The sequence below is a fragment of the Poecilia reticulata genome, chromosome 11 (assembly GCF_904066995.2).
Source record: "Poecilia reticulata chromosome 11, P_reticulata-male-v2, whole genome shotgun sequence".
Classification (NCBI taxonomy): domain Eukaryota; kingdom Metazoa; phylum Chordata; class Actinopteri; order Cyprinodontiformes; family Poeciliidae; genus Poecilia; species Poecilia reticulata.
Genome location: NC_088840.1, coordinates 7,974,032 through 7,992,739, shown reverse-complemented (window position 1 = coordinate 7,992,739; position 18,708 = coordinate 7,974,032). Strand labels below are relative to the sequence as shown.

Sequence of the window (18,708 nt, the reverse complement as noted above, 5' to 3'; positions counted from 1 at the left end):
GATACGTGATTCTAACTAGTGGATTTTGTGTGTGAAGACAATTTGTATTTAGCCTGCTAAATGAAGTCCAAAACAAGCACTTGCCTTCAGAAGTCACAAACGGGGATTGAATGGAATTTAGCGAAAGTTGTCGAATTGGAAGCATCAAGAAAACCAGGGAATACACAAAACGCATCAATGATGACGTTGAGACGTTTAGAGCTGGGTTTGATTAGCATACCCTAAGCTTTCAATCCATCAGGAGAGAGTAGCATGGCATGACTGCAAGCCTGTAGAAACATGGCTGTTCACCTAAAGACAAAGGATGGGGAAAATACAAAAGAAGCCAAGGGGAGACGCAGATACAATAAAACTGGTTTATTATAAAGTAATCAAAGGCAGGCATGATCACACTGTTGGAGACGAAAGAGAGGTTTAGTTTTTCATCTCTTAACACTTTTTATTTTCCCCCTTTCACAGCCAACACTTCTCTTCCTTCTATTAGTTAGCGGTGGTGAGAACAGTTTTAACCGCACGCACACACTTCCACACCTCGTCAGTTTCACACAGTCACTGTCACTGACCGTGGTGCTGAAACATTCTGCACCCACAAAAACTTAAAAAGAAAAAAAGAAAAAATAACCCTCCAAAATGGTTCCTGTCCTCCTATCGCGAAAATCAATGGGACTATTCCCAGAAAGAAGTGAACGAGATCTAAAATCCGTGAACGCATCATCCAATGTGGTGACAAAAGATCCCCCCCCACCCCGAACTGCCGCAAAGATGCTGAGCTGTTGTTGGAAGTGGTGCAGCTGTAAATTAAAGGATGAGTGGAGAGCTGCCTGATTGTCAGTTGGTGGGTTGGGGTGTAAAAAAAAAAAAAAAAAAGATGTCGCTCTGCAGCGCCGGCTCGCTGCGAAGCCTCGGTTTCAGTGACTTCATTCCTCAAGCGTGATGAGAAATTAGCACTAAAGGCATGCACTGGTGCCCGCGGAAATGAGGCAGCCTCTTAATTATGGACTGCCAAACAAATGGGCAAAATACGGCAAGAAAAAAAAAGATAAACACTTAGCTAATGTACCCAGAATTTATAGAAAAAACGAATGATTATTTCCACAGCTTTCCTCTTCCTCTGCTGACACTGTTCTGACATCGAGACAGTTTCAGAATTTAATTAGATTCCTCAAACTGCAAGCTTTCACAGAAGAAAACAGAAAATGTGCTAGACAAATATGAATTTAGTTTGATATTATTCATCCTACCACTGTTCAGGATGAAAATCTCATGTTTATTGATGTAAAGTGATCAAAGCTCTGGTGTAGGTGAAAATGACTCTGTTAAAGTTTATTCTTTTGTATAGAGGTAAATCTTACCGCATGTAAACAACAGGGGTTTTTTTATCATTATTAAAATATTAATAAAGGAAGAGGTGGGAATGGGAAAATTGTTCTATTTACTGTTAAAAAGTAGAAAAATACAAATATCGACAGTGGTGGAGTATATTTGTATATTTATGTTATGCATACATGTATATATGCAAACATACTGAATCTTTCTATTTTTTTTTTTGCTTCTTTTCGTGTCCATTTTTCTGTCACAGTTTTTCATTCCACTAAACTTTCTTGAGTCTCTTTAAAATATTTTTCTTTTGTCCTTTAGCTGAATTGTACAGCACTTTGGTCAACATCTAGTTCTTTACACACTATGTAATTGACATTTTGTTCAGATTAAATGAGAAAATTCTACAAGTAACCATAACATTACACCGCCTCTGAATCCTCTCCTTCCTTCCTCCCTCCACCATCATTTCCTGCATCCTGCATCCTACATCCTCCCTCCGTTCTTCCTGGTCTTTTTATTTTGCCTCCTTTATTCACAATCCCTACTTTCTGAATCCCTTCTCCTGTCACTCCCCATCCATTATCTTGTCCTCCATCTCTCATCCCCACCTTCTTCATCTTACTGCCTCTTTCATCCTTCATTTCTGCCTCTTTCCACGATCCCTACCTTTGATTCCCGTTATTCCATCCTTATCCTCACGTATGTCCTCCCTCATCCCATGTCCAACTTACATCCCAGATCCCTTCCTCCTTATCCATCCAGTCTTCATTCCTTATCCACCTTTATGTGGATAAGGAATCCACATAAAGGATTCCTTATCCACATAAGGATAAGGAATCCTTATATATATATAAGGATTATATATATATATAAGGATTATATATATATATATATATATATATATATATATATATATATATAGTTTCTTTGTGTCCTTTGGAGTTTCTGTGCTGATTAATTCTTTTGCGAAGCAATAAAAGCTTAGCAAAAAAAGCTTTTGATTTGCTACAAAATAAAGCTGTATTTCAGACCTAAATTCTGAACATCATGGCATGGAGTGCATCCCAGTTTTCCATATCTGGCCATTCGTTTTAGCTTTTAAACTGGTTCTATTGATCCTGTGTCCAGACTGAGGGATAATCAGTAGCCCAGCATCATGACCTGTTTGTTCTGAAGATCCTGCAGCTTCCACTTCTCTTCCTAACATGGCGCCTCCTCACCCTGACACTCATACTGACAGGAGGAACCAGAGAGCTCTGTTAGGTTAAAGCTCATCTTCTGAAGTTGGGATGTTTTTCCTCCAACAGCTTAAAGTGGAATCACCTCAAACCAGATGTTGGACTGGATTTTATTTCACTGTCATTTGTGAATGTTAGAGCCTCATTTTCAACAGTGGAGCTATAAAGGTTGAAAAAGGTTATTATTTTGGAGAAAATCTCATCAGCATCAATATTTCCACTAAATAAGAGGCAAAAAAATTGTTTGATAAAGAAAAGGCCTCTCAGACTCTGAGCCCAACAGCACAATTGGACAATTAATTAAATTTCACATAATTATCGTGGTAGAAGCCATTTGTTTGTTAAATACGTAATGTAAAATATTTACTGTGTTTTGATATTTGTTGTAAATGATGTATTCTCACAAAGAACGAGGTAATTAGTCCAAGTTTGTCGTTTATTGAACGTTCAGAAACTACAGCGGCCGTGATGAGCCACAACAAAGGTAAAACAACCTGAACAGGTGATCAACTCTAAACTACTCGCACATTTTTACTCCCCGTCTCTTTGTCATTTAAGCACACCCGTTGCCATGGCAACCTCCTGCGCTCCACAAGCCGACCAGAGATTACGTTAAAAACATAACATTCAGTCCGTTACGATATCAGGTTTGCAGGCTTGATATTTATTTATGCGATCATTAATGAGCGCTAACCTGAACACAGCGGTGGTTGATTAGTTAATTTTAAACTGCTAGTTATTTAGGTAATGGAACCGAAATGCACAGAATTGCGCAACACCTTGTTGAAGCAATAATTGCTGAGATCATTATTTTAGTTGGGTCATTAATTTGAGCACGTTTTGTTGATTTTTTATTTTTTTTTGCTGTTATTCTTTAATAAAGTTCCAAACATTTTGATAAGCGAGCCGAGGACGTGCTGGTCTCAGCCTCCTGGCGGCGTTCAGTTTGTCACCTAATGCCGAGATCGACTCAAAACCTTCCCTACGTGTTGCAGCCCTGCTCTAGCAAAGCACCAACAGTTCAGAAACAATATAAAATGGGAAAAAAGGTATTCATTAACTGATTAAGTCGTGTTTTAGATTGTTCTTGAAAAACTAATCAGTCACGGCTAATTAGTATAGGTGCACTCACAGCTGCACAGCAAGCCCGTTGATTTTTTTTTACAGCAGACAGCCGCTCCCCTCTCTTGCAGGTACTGCTACCCCCTCTAAATCTTTTAGGGGTACGCAGTACCCTGCCGTACCCCCTTACTTTCACCCCTGGTGGTATCTGTCTTGCTCTGGGAGTTGTCATGTCATGGCTTGACCCCCACCCGACCTCCCCCCGCCCCTCCACAAAGTTGGGACGCAGAAAGTTTCCCAGTTTGATATAATGTGCAAAAAAACAAACAAAAAACAAACAAAAACTGAAAGAATTACAATATGGAATCCAAACTGGAAGGCAGCAGGAAGAGATTCACTTCCGATGCGTTGGCTCTGTCAGCTTCGACGGTCTGATTTCTTTTCTTTCTTTCTTTTTTTCTTTTTTAAGCCCCTCCTCGAGATGCGGAGTGGGGCCCCGCTGAGGAACCCGTGGACCAATCGGTTGCCGGTAATATTTCAGTGGGGGAGCGAGCGTTGAGTGAGGATGAGCCACTGCTGGTTGTCCTCGCTGCTGCTGCTGCTGCTGCTTCTCCATCCTCCTCTGCGCTCCCCGATCGGCGAGCTGTGGAATAGGCGTGTTTCTGTTCCTCCGACGCAGAAAAACGCAGAGAAGAAAGCCTAACTTAAGGGTAAGGAGGCATCGCCTTTAAAGCTCTTTTGTTTTGTTGTAATTGTTTTTTTGTGTTTAGTTTTTTTTAAAAAAAAAAAGAAATGTATTTGATTCAAAGAGAAAGGCGAAGGTACAGGTGCAGGAACGCACGGAATTGGGTTCATGCAAGAGGTGCAGAGGCTGTCATGTGCTGCCTCTGTTGGATGTGTGATGAAGATAGCTGACGGGTTGGACGGAGGGGTTTTCGCTGGTGCACTCCATCGTTCAACATCAGGGTGTTGTGTGGGTTTCCAGCTGTGTCAACATGACAGGGTTAAAAAAAAGGGGGGGGGAGCGGGGTGGCAGGGGGTTGGGGGGGCATCCTCACCCCCATTTAGCGCAAATGTGCTGGAAAAAACAAAAGCGCCAAATTGCCACGAAATTACGAACCTGAGATGGGAAAATAATTAAAAAAATGTTGCCAAGCGCCGAGTTTCGTTCGTGCGTAAATGTTCGCTGACCGTAAAAAAAAAAAAAAGCGCGTCCCGCTTAAAGCAATGGTTCTATCTGTGTGTGTGTGTGTGTGTGTGCGCGTGTGTGTGTGTGTGTGTGTTAAAGTGTGCGTCCCGGAGAGGGATCCGCACAGGCTGCAGGGGCACCACACTGAGGCACACCGCTGTTCAGTTCATCAAAGCAAAGTCGAGTGGAACACCATCAGTCCTGGCGCTTTGGGACAATGAGGACGATTCCTCAGGACCTCCAGGAATGTCTCCCGCTAAGAAACAAAGCCTAATGTTGAAATTGAAGTCATAAAATTGGAACACTTTGGATACATTTTTATGGATAGAAATTATGTATAGTGATGAGAAAAGGGTAGAGTTTTCCTAATTTAGCTTTTTCTTTTTTATGGTGTGTGTGATACCGCTGGAGGGGGTGGGGGGTGATTTTGGTTCTCTTCTTTTAATTCTGCATTATTGAATGCTTTTTGAGTATGAAGAGTCTTTCAAGGTAACACCATTGGTAAAATGCTTTGGATCATTGTCCTGCTGCATAACCCAAGTCTGCCTGATCTTAACCTAAAAAATAATGATTTTCATTGTACGTCATGATAGTTTGCTTGAGAGCCGAATTCCTGATTCTGTCACCAAGGACTTGTTGCCCCATACCATCACACCTACACCGCCATGTTTGTCAGGTGTTTTGTATTTCTGTGGGATGGAACGGGACACACATCCTACAGGAAGTTCCACGTGTGTCTCGTCAAACCAAAGAGCATTTTCCTTGAAGTGTTGAGTCTTTGTTTGTTTTGGTCAGCAGTGGTTTTGGCCTATTTCCTCTCCAGTGGCACCTTTGGCTAAGTCTCTTTCTTATTGTTGATTCATGAAACCCAATCTTAACTGAGGCGGTTGAGGTCTGCTGTACATTTGATGTTGTCCTGGACTCTTTAAAAACCTCCACAATAAGTCATTGATAGACTCTTGAAGTTCTACTAATAGCTCAGTGAATCCTGGGAAGGATTTGATTGATTACTGGATTTTATTAATTCTCAATTCTACCAACTGTTTATTTTTCTTAAACCAATCAAACATTTCCTTGACGTTGTCTTTGGAACCATTTCCTTCCAAGGTTGACTTGTTTTTGTCGACATGCGCTTCTCAACATTGTCCTGATTTTCTTCTTTTACCCTTCCAGTTCTGATCTGTGATGCAACCTTTCCTGTAGACATGTTGGGAGGGATTTGTAGAACCGCTCTTCCTCCAAACATGGCGTGTGTGCGATATCATCCTAAGGGTTCAGCTTTGATCTCATCTGTCAGCATTTCTCAGGCTTGACCAAATCTTCTGCTTTTAAACAAGCTGCAGCATGTTCCTCTTTTGTTTTTTTTTCTTTCTTCTTCTTCCACAGTGCATTGGTGCATAGAGAACAGTGTGGTTGAGTGAATTACTTTGTTTTAATGAGAAGTCATGAAAACGAGATCTTTTTGAAGCTCTCCTGAATGCTTCTTGGCTCTTGGATCCCTCTGTCAGGCGTTCTACAAGGGAAGCCTAATGATTGCTGGTTTATGATGAAATGATTTTCCCAGAAGGGTATAACTTTCAGAAGTTTAGGAAAGCTACATTTTTGGTTATATTTTATGTAAGAGACTTTTTTGTGAACATCTATTTGCTTTTACCAATCATACCACTCTGTGCAATATTTTAGCAAGGGGAAACCTTTAATCACCCAACAGCAATATTGTTTTCTAAATTTAGCTAGATTTTAGCTAGTTTCTTGGCTTTCTATACCGTTTTACACATCTTCTTCATGTGTTCAGTACTTATTTCCTGTACTACTCCACATAATTTATGAACAAAGTTGTTTTCCTTTTTAGTTTTTCTACTGTGAATTTCTTGTCAATGGAAATATTGTAAATGTGTTAGAAAAACGTTGACTTGTTCAGTGCTCACTTTACTCGCTGTATTCATTTATACTACCAGATAAGTGAGAATAAAAAATGTTTGATCAGTTACCAAAATAAAGTTGTCAGAGTTGCACTGTTGAGTTGAAAAAGTAATTCTCAAGATTTAAATTTCATTCATTTTTAATGGCGTGTATTTAATTCCCTTTAAGATTCTTTTTTGCAGTGTAGCGCTGGCGTGTTTCTAGACAGAGCACATTACTTCTTTACACTTAGGTGATTGAACGAGCTTTTAGAGCACAGCTGATCTGGAAGACATCGGGTTTCCCATAAATTGCCGCTGCCTGTTTCACACAGCCGCGCCGCGGCGAGACATTTTGACTCTTGGCTCTGGCTCTGATTTGATTGGCTGATGTGCCAGGAGATCAGATAGTGCATCAGGCAAAGAAATGGACCCAGGTTGCATTTTGAGTGATGTAGACTTACTTACTAATGTGTGTCCAGGATAAGCCTCAGAGCATTAATGTGGCTCAGTAAATTTAATGTGGCATAGACCAAGACAAAATGCTTAATTGTAAAGGACATAAATGATAAAAACTCTAAAACGTGTGGCATTTAATATCAACTTTCAGTGCAATTACATTTGCTAAATCTACACGAGTTTTGACATTTCTGCCTATTCTTTCCAGCTCAGTCAGATTGGACTAAATCAGGGATGGGCAATCCTGGTCCTGCAACTCTTAGATGTCTTCCTGGTCCAACACACTTGAATCCAGCAGCTGAATCACCTCCTAAGTGCAGTCAGGTTTTCCAGAGTCCTGCTAATGACCTCATTATCAGGTCATTAGATGTAGAGATACATCTAAACGTTGCAGGAGACCGACCCTCGAGGCCTGGAGTTGCCCACCCCTGGACTAAATGTTTGAATGTCCATATTTGGTCTTGCCACAGATTCTCTTTTGTCTTTGAAGGTTAGGCTTTGAATAGGCCCTGGAACATAAATTGTATTGTGGTTCTTATTTATTTTGGTCACTATTCTGCCTCTTACACTCAAAACTTCTACGACTTCTAGCAAGGTTTCTTTTAGCACTCGTCGCTCTGCGTTTGCCTCCATCCACTTTCTAACAACAGCTTTCATGTCCCTGCCAAATAAAAGCATACCCACAGCATAATGCTGCCACTGCCACTGTTTCCCACTAGAGGTCATGTGATGTGAAACATTTTTTAAAAATGACTTCTAATGGCTTTGATCATGGGAGTAAGAGCTTCTTAAAGTAACGGACACCAATTTCAAGGTGTCAAAGTTAAGTCATGTTGGTATTTTTATAACTGAACGTAACATAGTTACTTGGTTCTGCTATGAAATGGCCCTATGTGCCTGGAAACTGAAAAATACTACCATTTAATAACAATAAGTGATGGAGTATAAGTGCATTTGATGGGATGTATTTAGAATGAGCAAGTGTCTGAGTTTTATAATTATAGTTCATTAGGTTTAGCTCTGACTGCACCGCGATGCATAATTAAACGCTACGGAAACAGATCAGAGTATTGGCTTTTTATTAAGCATGTTGCTCATATTGTCCTTAAGAGAGACAAAACCAGTCAATTTTAGATTAAAAACTGTGTGGAAACGTTCACAATAAGTGGAATAGTTTGAACATAAAATAATTAAAACCCTTTAGGTTTTCATCATTTTATCAATAAATACTTACTGACATGGTGCACAAAAAAACAAAAAAAAACAAACAGCTAATGCTAAATGAATCTCCAGACATTGTAGGCCATTATATCTCAACTGACAAGGATATACACTCTGCAGGACAGTGTTATATTTGAGTAAAAATTCACTTCTTCTGCTGCCATTCACTGTATGCACCTGACAGATTCTGGTAGTCAAGACGGAAAACAAGCAAAAGATTGTGGGATTAATTAATTGCCTTTCTCTTTGCGATATTTAACATCGTAATTGCAACCGGGTGTTCTCCCAAATGCCTTACATCCCTAACGCCGAAGAAGTTATAAAATTCTTCTGCATTTCTCATGCGTCTTCCAAAACTTTCTGCGACACGACTTGAACACGCTGATTAAATTTAGTGCAAATTTCCAGAAGCGCATTTTGGAACAACCCCAATTTTTCTCTCCGAGCTCAAACTGCCTCCTTCATTAACCAGAAAAGACAGTTCATTAGCAAAACAAGACGCAATTAAAATGATTTCTTTATCTCAATTAGACTTAAAATTAAGTTTCCTTACTTAAACGACACACACACACACACGCACACACACACCCCCACACACGAGGCTCTGCTTTGAGGCACCAACACATATTCCAAACTCTTTGTGGGTTTCTTTGTTTGTTTGTTTTTTTCCCCCCACACAGAGGAGACTCAGTGGAGACTTGATGGTCACAGGATTAAATGGTCATCTTGGCATCATGTCTCGGGCCCCTGCATGCTCCCTTCTCACGGGGATAACTGATCAGGAAAAGAGGAGAAAGACAGAAGTGTCAGTCTATGTTGTGTGTGTATCTGCCAATACAGTTACTTGGCAGACTGGGCCCGATGCAGCCCCTCCCATCATTTCCAGTACTCCTTGTGAAGATGTGTTAAAAATAATTTTTAAAAAAACCCTTAAAACAAAACAATCTTTTACTGCAGCTATAAGTCGCAATAAGCAATAAATCGATTAATCGCACAATAAATAAAAATGAGCTCCGTAATTTCCAATTTGCATAATTTGTTGTTTTCTCTTCTCTCACTTTTTTACCAAAAACTGGATGACAAAAGTCTTCAGTCTGGTGCTTTGGTCTCATCTAGCCCCCTTTTTTTGACAGTTTTGCTTACAGAGACTCTATAATTCATTTTATTTTTCAGTTTTTTTTATTTTAGATTTTTTTTGTGGATATTTTACATATCTCCCAGTTCTAGTGTTAAGTGTTGATCAGAAGTTAAAGTTAGATTTTTGAGAATGTGTTCTTGCATTATTATGTCATATCTATTATATTACTATCATATTACTTGAAAATTGTCTCAAAACAATATTATTGTTTATCGCAATAACTTCTAAGACAATTTTGTCATCCAGCAAAATTTGTTACTGATACAGGCCTAGGCTGTGTACTCTTGTTCTAGACTTTTTAATTAGTTCCCTAACTGTAGATACTGGTGAGTTTAGGCAGCAGTTTTATCCTTTTTCTGTCTTGATCCACTTTTTATTTTTTTTAAATAAAAAAATAAAGGTTATGGATATAATTTAATGCACATGACTATGATAATCTCAAAATTCCTTCATTTTTCTTTTTGATTCAAACATAACTACCTCTATCAAAGCATCCGTGGGTCATTTTTAAAATCTTTTATAAGGTATTGTGCTTGGAATTAAAAAAGAAGTCGGTCAAAATTGAGCTTGGGGGGGACAACAGCCTGATGGTGCTTTTCTAATTAGAAGGGATTCATATGTAGGGTACCAAAAATGCCAAAAAAAAATTGTAATTTGAAGATTATTTATTATTTTTTGGTAGCTTTTATTGAGCATTGTGGATTAACAATCCATGACTAAACCCCTGCTTAATTCTTCTAAATGATTAATCAATTAACAGGAGAACTAACTGTAAAGATCATTTCATTAAAAGATCCCACAGAGAGCGTTGGCGAAAAATACAGGGGGGAGGTTAGTAACTCACAATTGAAATATTATGTAATGATGCTTATCAGATTTTAGCTGCTTTGGAGTCAGCCCTTTCAGATGTACAATCACTTAATTTCCTCAATCTAATCTGGAACTAGCACAATATCTCTATAGAGCTGTGTTATTGTTATTATTATTATCATCATCACTGTTTAAAACTAGGAGCTGACACGAGGAGAGAGGGATGGAGGGAGGGCAGTCGCAGTAGTAATCTGTGACAAGGTGAAGAGCTTGGAGTGTTTTCATATTATTACAGCTGCCTCTAAAGCCACCGCCGCATTAAAATCGAGAGCGCAGCGCAGATCGGGTCATTTGAAATTGCAGATGCATTCAAAGCCTGCGTGAATGGATGCGGCTCATGAGGAAGCGCTGCACGGATTTCCTTGTGTGTGTTACTACAAAGGCGCCCCCACCCACCTCCCGGCCTCTCTCCATATTTTCTGATCGCACCCACCACGACTCGCACGGCCCACGCAGAGGTCACTTTGCGTTCAGCATATAAATGAAGAGCGTTGAACTCCAGAGACGGAAATATTAGTGGAAATATTCGACCTTACGTGCTTAAGTGTCTCGACCATTTTCAAATTTTGTCATGTTAAAATCCCAAACTTCAGTGTCTTTTGTTTGGATTTTACCCGCTATACCAGCAATTGTGAAATGGAAAGAAAATGTTAAAGGATTTTGAACACAAATGCATATTTATCATACATAAGCAAAAAAAAAAAACCTTGATACTCAGGAGAGAGCCAAAGCTTAAAATAAAGGTTATGGATATAATTTAATGCACATGACTATGATAATCTCATAAATTCCTTCATCACTAACAAACTAGATTTTGTAATCTAGTTTGTTTGCCTAGAAAGCGCGGCCCTCTGTAGAGGTGTGAATGCTCCATCGAACATGATGCAGGCCTAAAAAGCAAACTCAAATCCTAGGTGTTGGTTCAGTTGAATTGAACTCTGGTGCGGTTCGAATGCGTAATGTGAACGTCGACTGCAATGCAGATCACTCCAAAAGCAGGAAGTGGACTAAATTGCAGGGCATTCTGGGAAAATGCAACCAAAATAAATGTCTAGCGTTTGTGGAAGAAATGGCTCATTGTCTTGTGCCAAAGACAAAAGAGAAATCCTGCAACCTCTCAAATCTGACACCGCTCCATTTTTGTTTGCATTTTGTCAAGAAGACATTTGTCCTCATGTCGTCTTTAGAGGATTTTGTGTCACTTACTTCAGTAGTTCTTGGTGCAGCGCCACCACAGGCGAGGAGGGCGAACAATTTTGACAAAGTGCTGAGTCCAAGCTAACCGCAGCAGCTGAAAATGTAACAAATGTTTCAATTGTCCGCCACTATCAAAACATCTGTTGTGTATAGCATGACATATGCCTCAAAAAAATAGATTTTACGTTAAGACTGCCCCTTTAAAGCCCCAATTAAATTCACTGGAGTTTGTGGCTTTAATGTGACAAAACATGAAAAAGTTCAAGCGACACGAACGTGTTTGCGTGGTACCGTAAAGATCCAATTACAAGATGAATGCGTGTTTTGTACTCCTAATTGGGAGTCATGCTGAAGCCGTTGAAGCGCTTTCAGAGACAACTGGAGTCGAATAAATCAGAGCACAAAAGCTGCAGATGTAGATATGGGAGAGAGAAGCTCGATATTTTAATAACCCTGATTGTTGGTTTTCACAGACCAACTCATAGGTACGTAGTAGATCTTGGCTGACGACGGAGGCAACCATGACAGATTCTTGGTCTAATTAGACTAGCTCGCTAATATGTCGCCGCGGTAATTAACAGCATAACATTTACCTTGGAGTTAATCAGTAGGTGTAGCATCAGACAGTTAAAGGGCCGCCTGTCCAGAGGACGAAGGAGGACTGGTCGGCGTTAGAACCGACGGGTGAGGACAGACGGGATGATTTGATGTTTAAAAATGTTGCTGAAGCTGAAAAAAGCAGCTGCATATTCTTTGTAAAGCAGAGCCTATCATTGTTGGAGGTTCTGTTTAGATATAGATGATAGCCGAAGCTGTAAAACGGGCAATGAAAGTGGGATGAGTTGAATTAATGATGTTCGATGGCACAAAATATGCCGAATTGTTTTGATCTCTTTGTCAGCATCCATTAAGAGCTGCATTACTTTGATGTTGATTAATCACACATGAATGACACTTTTCCTGGTCACAAGTACTCTTAGCTTGTAAAAAAAAAGAGCTACGTGATGTCATGAATCTCACTAATCAGCTTTTTAATATACGTATGTAAAACATAAAAAAAAAATAGATGCGTTAAAAGTGTGCACATCCTTAAGATTTGCTCATTTGAGGACCAGTTCTGCCGATTTCATTGCGAAACCATATGATGGCGATTGTGTTGAAAAAGACTTAAGTAGCCAGACTTTCTTATTTTTTTTAGTTCCCTTCCTGGAAATACAGCACAAGAAATACATTCTGGTAAAGATCCAGAAAGATGCTTATCTATAAAATAAGCATCTCGAGTGATATCTGAAAGCAGGAGATACAAAAAGCAACCGTATTGAACCGTTAAAATGAATAATTAAACATACCAAATAACATCTGTTGTCTTTTTGTGTTTTTCTGCCTTTTTAGTTCTTAGCAAAAGGATTCAACACAAATGAGCAAAATCCATTCGAAGCGCTGGTTTAAACGCATTAAAGATGTTTCCTGTCTGCAAAGTATAGCGAGAGAAATGCACCTAAGTTCCCTTCTTGTTTTTGTGTTCTAGTCCTTACTTGCATGATTTTATTTTTATTTTTATTTGTTGGTCACAAATGTTTTATTTCACCAAGTAACTGTACTCAGTCAAATATAACCTAAGTAATACGGTCCAAGCATCTGTTTGTGGCCTTATGTAGCAGGACAATGAGCCAAATAGGGTTTGGATGAAAAGTCAGGACTTAAATTGAATCGAGATGCTGTGGACTGACTGAATTTAAAACTAAATGTTAACCAAATTTCTCCCACAGTGACAAAAGAAAAACCTTGACTAGTGTAACTGTTATCACAAATGCATTATCAATAGCTTTTTCCCCTAATAAATGAACTCAGAATTTAAAAATCGCACTCGTTATTTAATAGCTTTGGGGAAGTATTTGTGTGACTAAAAGGATAAAAACAGAAGAAATCTGTTAATTTAAACTCTTAAATGAACTTTGCTTACTCTCGTGTACATGTACTTATCTATGTTTCAAGTTACACTTTTTCCCTCCACTCAACTTTCCATCAGTATGTTTGAAGTCAGGACTGTGATCTTCTATAGCAGTAGCGTTTTGTGGCTTACCCTTTTTGTGGAGTTTTCCTAGTTATTGTGTTAGTCATGGAATGGCTTTAGCAACATTTCAGGATACAAAGCCATTCATCTGTTGGTCTTATGTAACATTTAGACTTTCTGAAGCTGAATCATGGGTTTTCAGTAGCCACACGCCCCAATCATCACAATTAACAGAAGTAATCACTTGAAATGTATCCCTCTGCATGAAAGGAAAAATATGAGTATCACTTTTAACATGGAATTACTGAAGTAAATGAACATTTTCATGACGTCCTGCTCCATGCCGTCCGTTTGTCAAAAGCTCAACGTTTTCATTCCAGCCTGCAGCTAAAGATAAATCGCACAAACATAGATGAAATTCATTTTACTTTTCTTTTTTTTTCTTCTAGTTTTAATAGGAAAATATCATCTTCCCATGAAGATTTGCTCGTGTGATTTTGTAGATTTTAAGGGTCTCTAACACAACTTTAGTGAAAGGCCTCTATTTTCAAAGAAAAGGGCAGGACATGTCGACTGGTTTTTTTAGAACTAAACCTACCAGTACGGAGAGAAGCAGGTGTTGGTGGATTCCTGCCGTCTTTATAGATCATGTTGTTTTTATCAGGCGCTTCAGCTCATTCCTCCAGGGTCTGTCCCATCATCTCTGTTGGAGCATTTTTTGTTTTGTTTTTTATCACGAGATACTGCCTAAGGTAAACTTTTTCCTTGGGTTTAACTGGGTCAGTGTCAGCTTGCCCTCTCCAGCAGAGTGCAAACGCTCCAGATTTAAGATATGATTTGAAGATGTGCTTGTGGCACACACCGAGGGAAGCCGTTGTTGTTTATATCTTTCTGGTATCTCTGTGCTTTGCGGACAACAACCAGCTAGCTTCTGTGCTCTCTGTTTTTATTTGGGTCTTTGAATCAAAATGATTAACGTTAAGTGTTTTTTTTTGTTGTTGTTTTGTTTAAACCAGTTCAGACTTATAACCAAAAACACACACGTTAGTAAAATAACCATTTCTTGTTTATCCAACTGCAGTTTTGTTACAAAGCTAACAATTTACTCCTATACAAAGTCGAACAACCAAATGATTATGGACATAATTCTGACTCCCCATGTTGCACATTAATGAAATTACACAGAGAAAACACTCAGTCTGGCTCTTTGTGCCTAATAAAAACGCTCCTAATAAACAATGTTAAAAATAACCAGTTTACTGACAGAATCTGATCGTCCGGTCGGCTGAATGAGCAGGAAATGAAAAAAATCAAAGAACGGCGTAGAGTGGGAAATGATGAAAGATTGGGCTTTTTATTTTATATTTGACTGGCTTTGTTGGTCTTTTTCAAATAAAAATTGACTTAATAGGAGGGCTATAGTTTGGTATCATCATTAGACTGGGTACAACAAAAGTAATCAGACTGACGTGAGGTGGCCTTTAACCTACATTTAGTCAAAGCAACTAGTCTTACTTGATTTTCTTATTTTGTTGTTTTTTAGCCAATTAGGAGTACACAGAGATGCATATTTTAGATTTTATTGAAGCCTACCTCTCTACCTTCTCATTCTTTAATTTTTGCCTCGATTTTAAATCCACGTTTATTCCGAGAAACGTAGAGAAATTCCCTGCTTTCATCCAAAAGGCATCATTCATTCGAAAGAGAAAGTGGATAACTGTCCTTTCCTTCCTCCAGACTGACAGAATACCAGACTGATTAGTGGAGTTGTGCCCACTGGGATTAAAGCCAGCCCAGTTTCTCAGATACCCCCTACTTTTCCTGTTTACTTCTGTTTTAAAAAAAAAAGGAAAGCTTCATTGTCTCATCTCCAGGCTAAAAGAAGCCTGGCAACAATGCAGACGCTAATAAGAGCACCATATTGTCACTGGTCCTGGTTTAGCCGAGTAGGGAGAAACACACCCGTGCACACGCAAACACTTCACACTTCTCTTTCAGTTGTACGCACGGCCCTAAGCACATCCATCGGTGCCTCGGTGGAGCTACTCTTACTGGAGTGTTACCACCTTGTCTTGACACATTTCCCCCCTTGACGCTGCATATTTAATCGCTCCCCACTGCCACAGTTGCAGCAGCAGCATAACGGGGGCAACCGGAACCAAAAGCACGGCCACACGGTCATGCGTTTGCAGTACATGTCTCGAGACGGCTTGTCGTCTGTATAGATGATGTAACGGTGAGAAACGGAACGTCGGGCAAAAGCCGTGTGTTGGAACTCGTCTAGCGGATGGGACCAAAGAGAAGAAAAATAAATAAATGAATGAATAAAAGAGCTCGCAGGCGAGTAGCAAGGTTAAAGATGCGAGGGTAATTGCTGTAACTTATCTGGGTGGAAAAATGTTTGCTCATGTTCCCAGTGTGCTCTTGTCTGATGCACTTGGGCATGAAATTGTTCCCCTTTCCAACCTAGCAAGCCCCGAGCCCAAGTCCACTGCCCATTGTTGGCCAGCCAAGGTGGCCCGTTTTTTTTTTAATGTGTGTGTGTGCGCGCGCGTGTGTGTGCGTGTTTGCACGTCGTGGCTGTGTGTTTGCTCTTGGTCGCCTCTGTGAGTGTTTACCTGGAGGGTTTTGCTGATGAGTGTGTTACAGTTGGGAGTGGGAGGTCGGTTGAGGGAGGAGCGAGCGCCGGGCATCAGCTGGGCCCTCTTTATTCCTCGCCGACTGACAGAATGAGTGAACGAATGCTGCAGTGATTACAGGCTGCGTGAAGAACTGCAGAATGATCACAGAGGCACTTCATGCCTAAATCTGAGGCGAGAGGACCGCGGCTGGAGGGCTCCCACGAAACGGAAGCGCATTAGCATATCTTCATTCAGATATTGGCGGAAGGGTGTGTGTGTGTGTGGGTGTGTGTTTGGGGATGTTTGGGTTTCAATCCTGCTTTTTCCTCCGTGATTATCACGGAATTACAAAATCCAGTCAAACGACCATGAGTCGTTGGCATCAATTTCCCTGGGAAAAAAAGTTCAGGTCACACGGCAATTTCAGAGTCTGGATGCATTTTTGTGTTTTTTTAACCCAGTCAAAGCCAGAATTTAATACATTCAACTTAGTTCCTGCTGTTTTCATGTGTTTGGGGTGGGGATGCCTCACCTATTGTGTGTTTGCATTGCATCTCTGCTAAATATTATTTAGTAATAGGATCCTCTGCAGCAGTTGCCATGAGAGTTGGGTGAGTGAGAAATAACGGCTCCAGTTTGCACCCAGTTGTGGAAAGCATGTTATTCTTTCTTCGTTTCTTTAATTTTCACGTGCATCTCGACAGGCGATACTTGCAGTTCACTAAAAAAAAATATTCTATTAATGCTTCTTCTCCATCAAGGCGGGAATTACACATACAGTAAGTTCTGAGTTTGAAATATTCATGAGTTGTAGCAGCCAGAAAAAGTCAAATACGTCTTTCATCTGGTGGCTGCACTGCACTATTTCGCTAAAAGGTTTAATCCCACACCAAAGGGCAGCTAAGTGGACCACTTTACCTCAGGATGGAGTCAACTTTGTGTGTGGGGGAAAAAAAAAATCACTTGATAGCTTTTTTTTAATATATATATATATATATATATATATATATATATATATATATATATATATATATATATATATATATATTCTGCAGCCTAACCTCCCATACTTATTAGCACTCTTGTTTTAAAAAAAGCATCCAAATAAAATAAACTTATATGGTAACAATCTCACACACAAAAAAAAAACCCTCCACAAATCTTTAGGTTTACTATATTCTGTAGAAAAAAAATTCAAGAATAAGAAATGTTAAATTCACCAAAATACACTTTTGTTTCTTTGTTTTTCTTTTGTAAGACTGGAGTTTTAAATGCCTGTAGTGTTCATGTTAGAATCACGTCAGACTCACTGTTGGTTGTTATGCATGGAATCGCCTGCAACTATGACGGACGTCTCTTGCTTGTACTTGTCCCAGATCTTCACTTCAGCTCTAATTGAGTGTGATTTCTGCTTCTATAGACAAAGAGAAATCCTCCTACGATGGTATCGACTTCACAACAGCAGTCAGTTTACCAACAGGTGAAACTCAGCTACTGTTCCAATGTCCTTGATTCTTTTCATCAAAGAGAAATATGCTAAGTAAGTTGGACATAAATAACAGCGCCTTTATTTCATAGTGATTGTTGAATTCTTAACAATAAAACCATAGAATCATCGTTTCATGGCTACAAAAGGGTGAGTACTGGGCTTGGTTTATGGTACTTAAAACGGGTTGATTGATTAGCGGTGAAATTCTCTCTCCCAAGTGGCAGGAGAAATGGAAAATACATTACAGTAGAAGTAGACTTGAGGTCCGACTAAATGACTTGTTTAACTGGATCTACATGCAGTCCAGACGACGACGTACCCTCTTTTGCCTGGAGCCATGAGAAGGCTCCAGGCTCCAGATGATCAGAGGATGGAGAGACGGAGTTGTGGTGGGTGGCGGGGGCAGAAAAAAAAATGAATAAAGAGAGGGTAGGTTAGGACGATAGCCTAATGGAGTGGATGAACAATTGCATTGATGACTCAGATTGAAGGGGTGGCAGTCATTTGATGAATGGATGATGGGAAAGGATGAGATGGGGGGAAGAGACATGATAAATAATGAAGAGAAATGGTGTTTAAAAGCTACAATATGTGGCGTGCTTGTCATTTTATTTGCCCTTAATATTTTACTATGTCTTGTGTTCTTTTATACTCAACTCTTACATCTAAGAAGATAATTTTTTTTGAATGAGAAATTTGAACGGAATAATAATCACGAGTAAAAGCTTTGCTCAAAGATAAGACATCGGAGTCTTTTGAAAGATGAAGATGCAGCTGGAAATTAAAAGTTGAGGATATTCACATGTCTACTGATCCCTAAATACGACTGAAGCGTTTTTATAATTTTTCTGGTTATAGATAAAGGTTTTTTTATCTTTTTACAGTGTGCACAGTAAAAAGAAGAAAAAAAGAGTAAATAAATAATCTTGCCTTTACAAAAATTGTGAAACGATAATCACACATGGGTGTAAGATGATGATTTGAACATT

At 39.5% G+C, this 18,708-nt stretch overlaps 1 protein-coding gene across 5 annotated transcripts in view; it reads left to right on the top strand.

Moving 5' to 3' along the window:
* dlgap3 (discs, large (Drosophila) homolog-associated protein 3) overlaps positions 1 to 18,708 on the top strand; it is a 190,789-nt gene that overhangs the window by 16,512 nt on the left and 155,569 nt on the right. For 4 of the 5 annotated variants that reach the window (XM_008421515.3, XM_081612618.1, XM_081612617.1 and 1 more), the window contains exon 2: positions 4,090 to 4,330. The gene's annotated coding sequence lies outside the window, so the exon portion shown is untranslated. Of the gene's footprint in view, positions 1 to 4,017; positions 4,331 to 18,708 lie in introns of those variants that run through there. The other variant, XM_081612615.1, reaches the window with a different exon arrangement.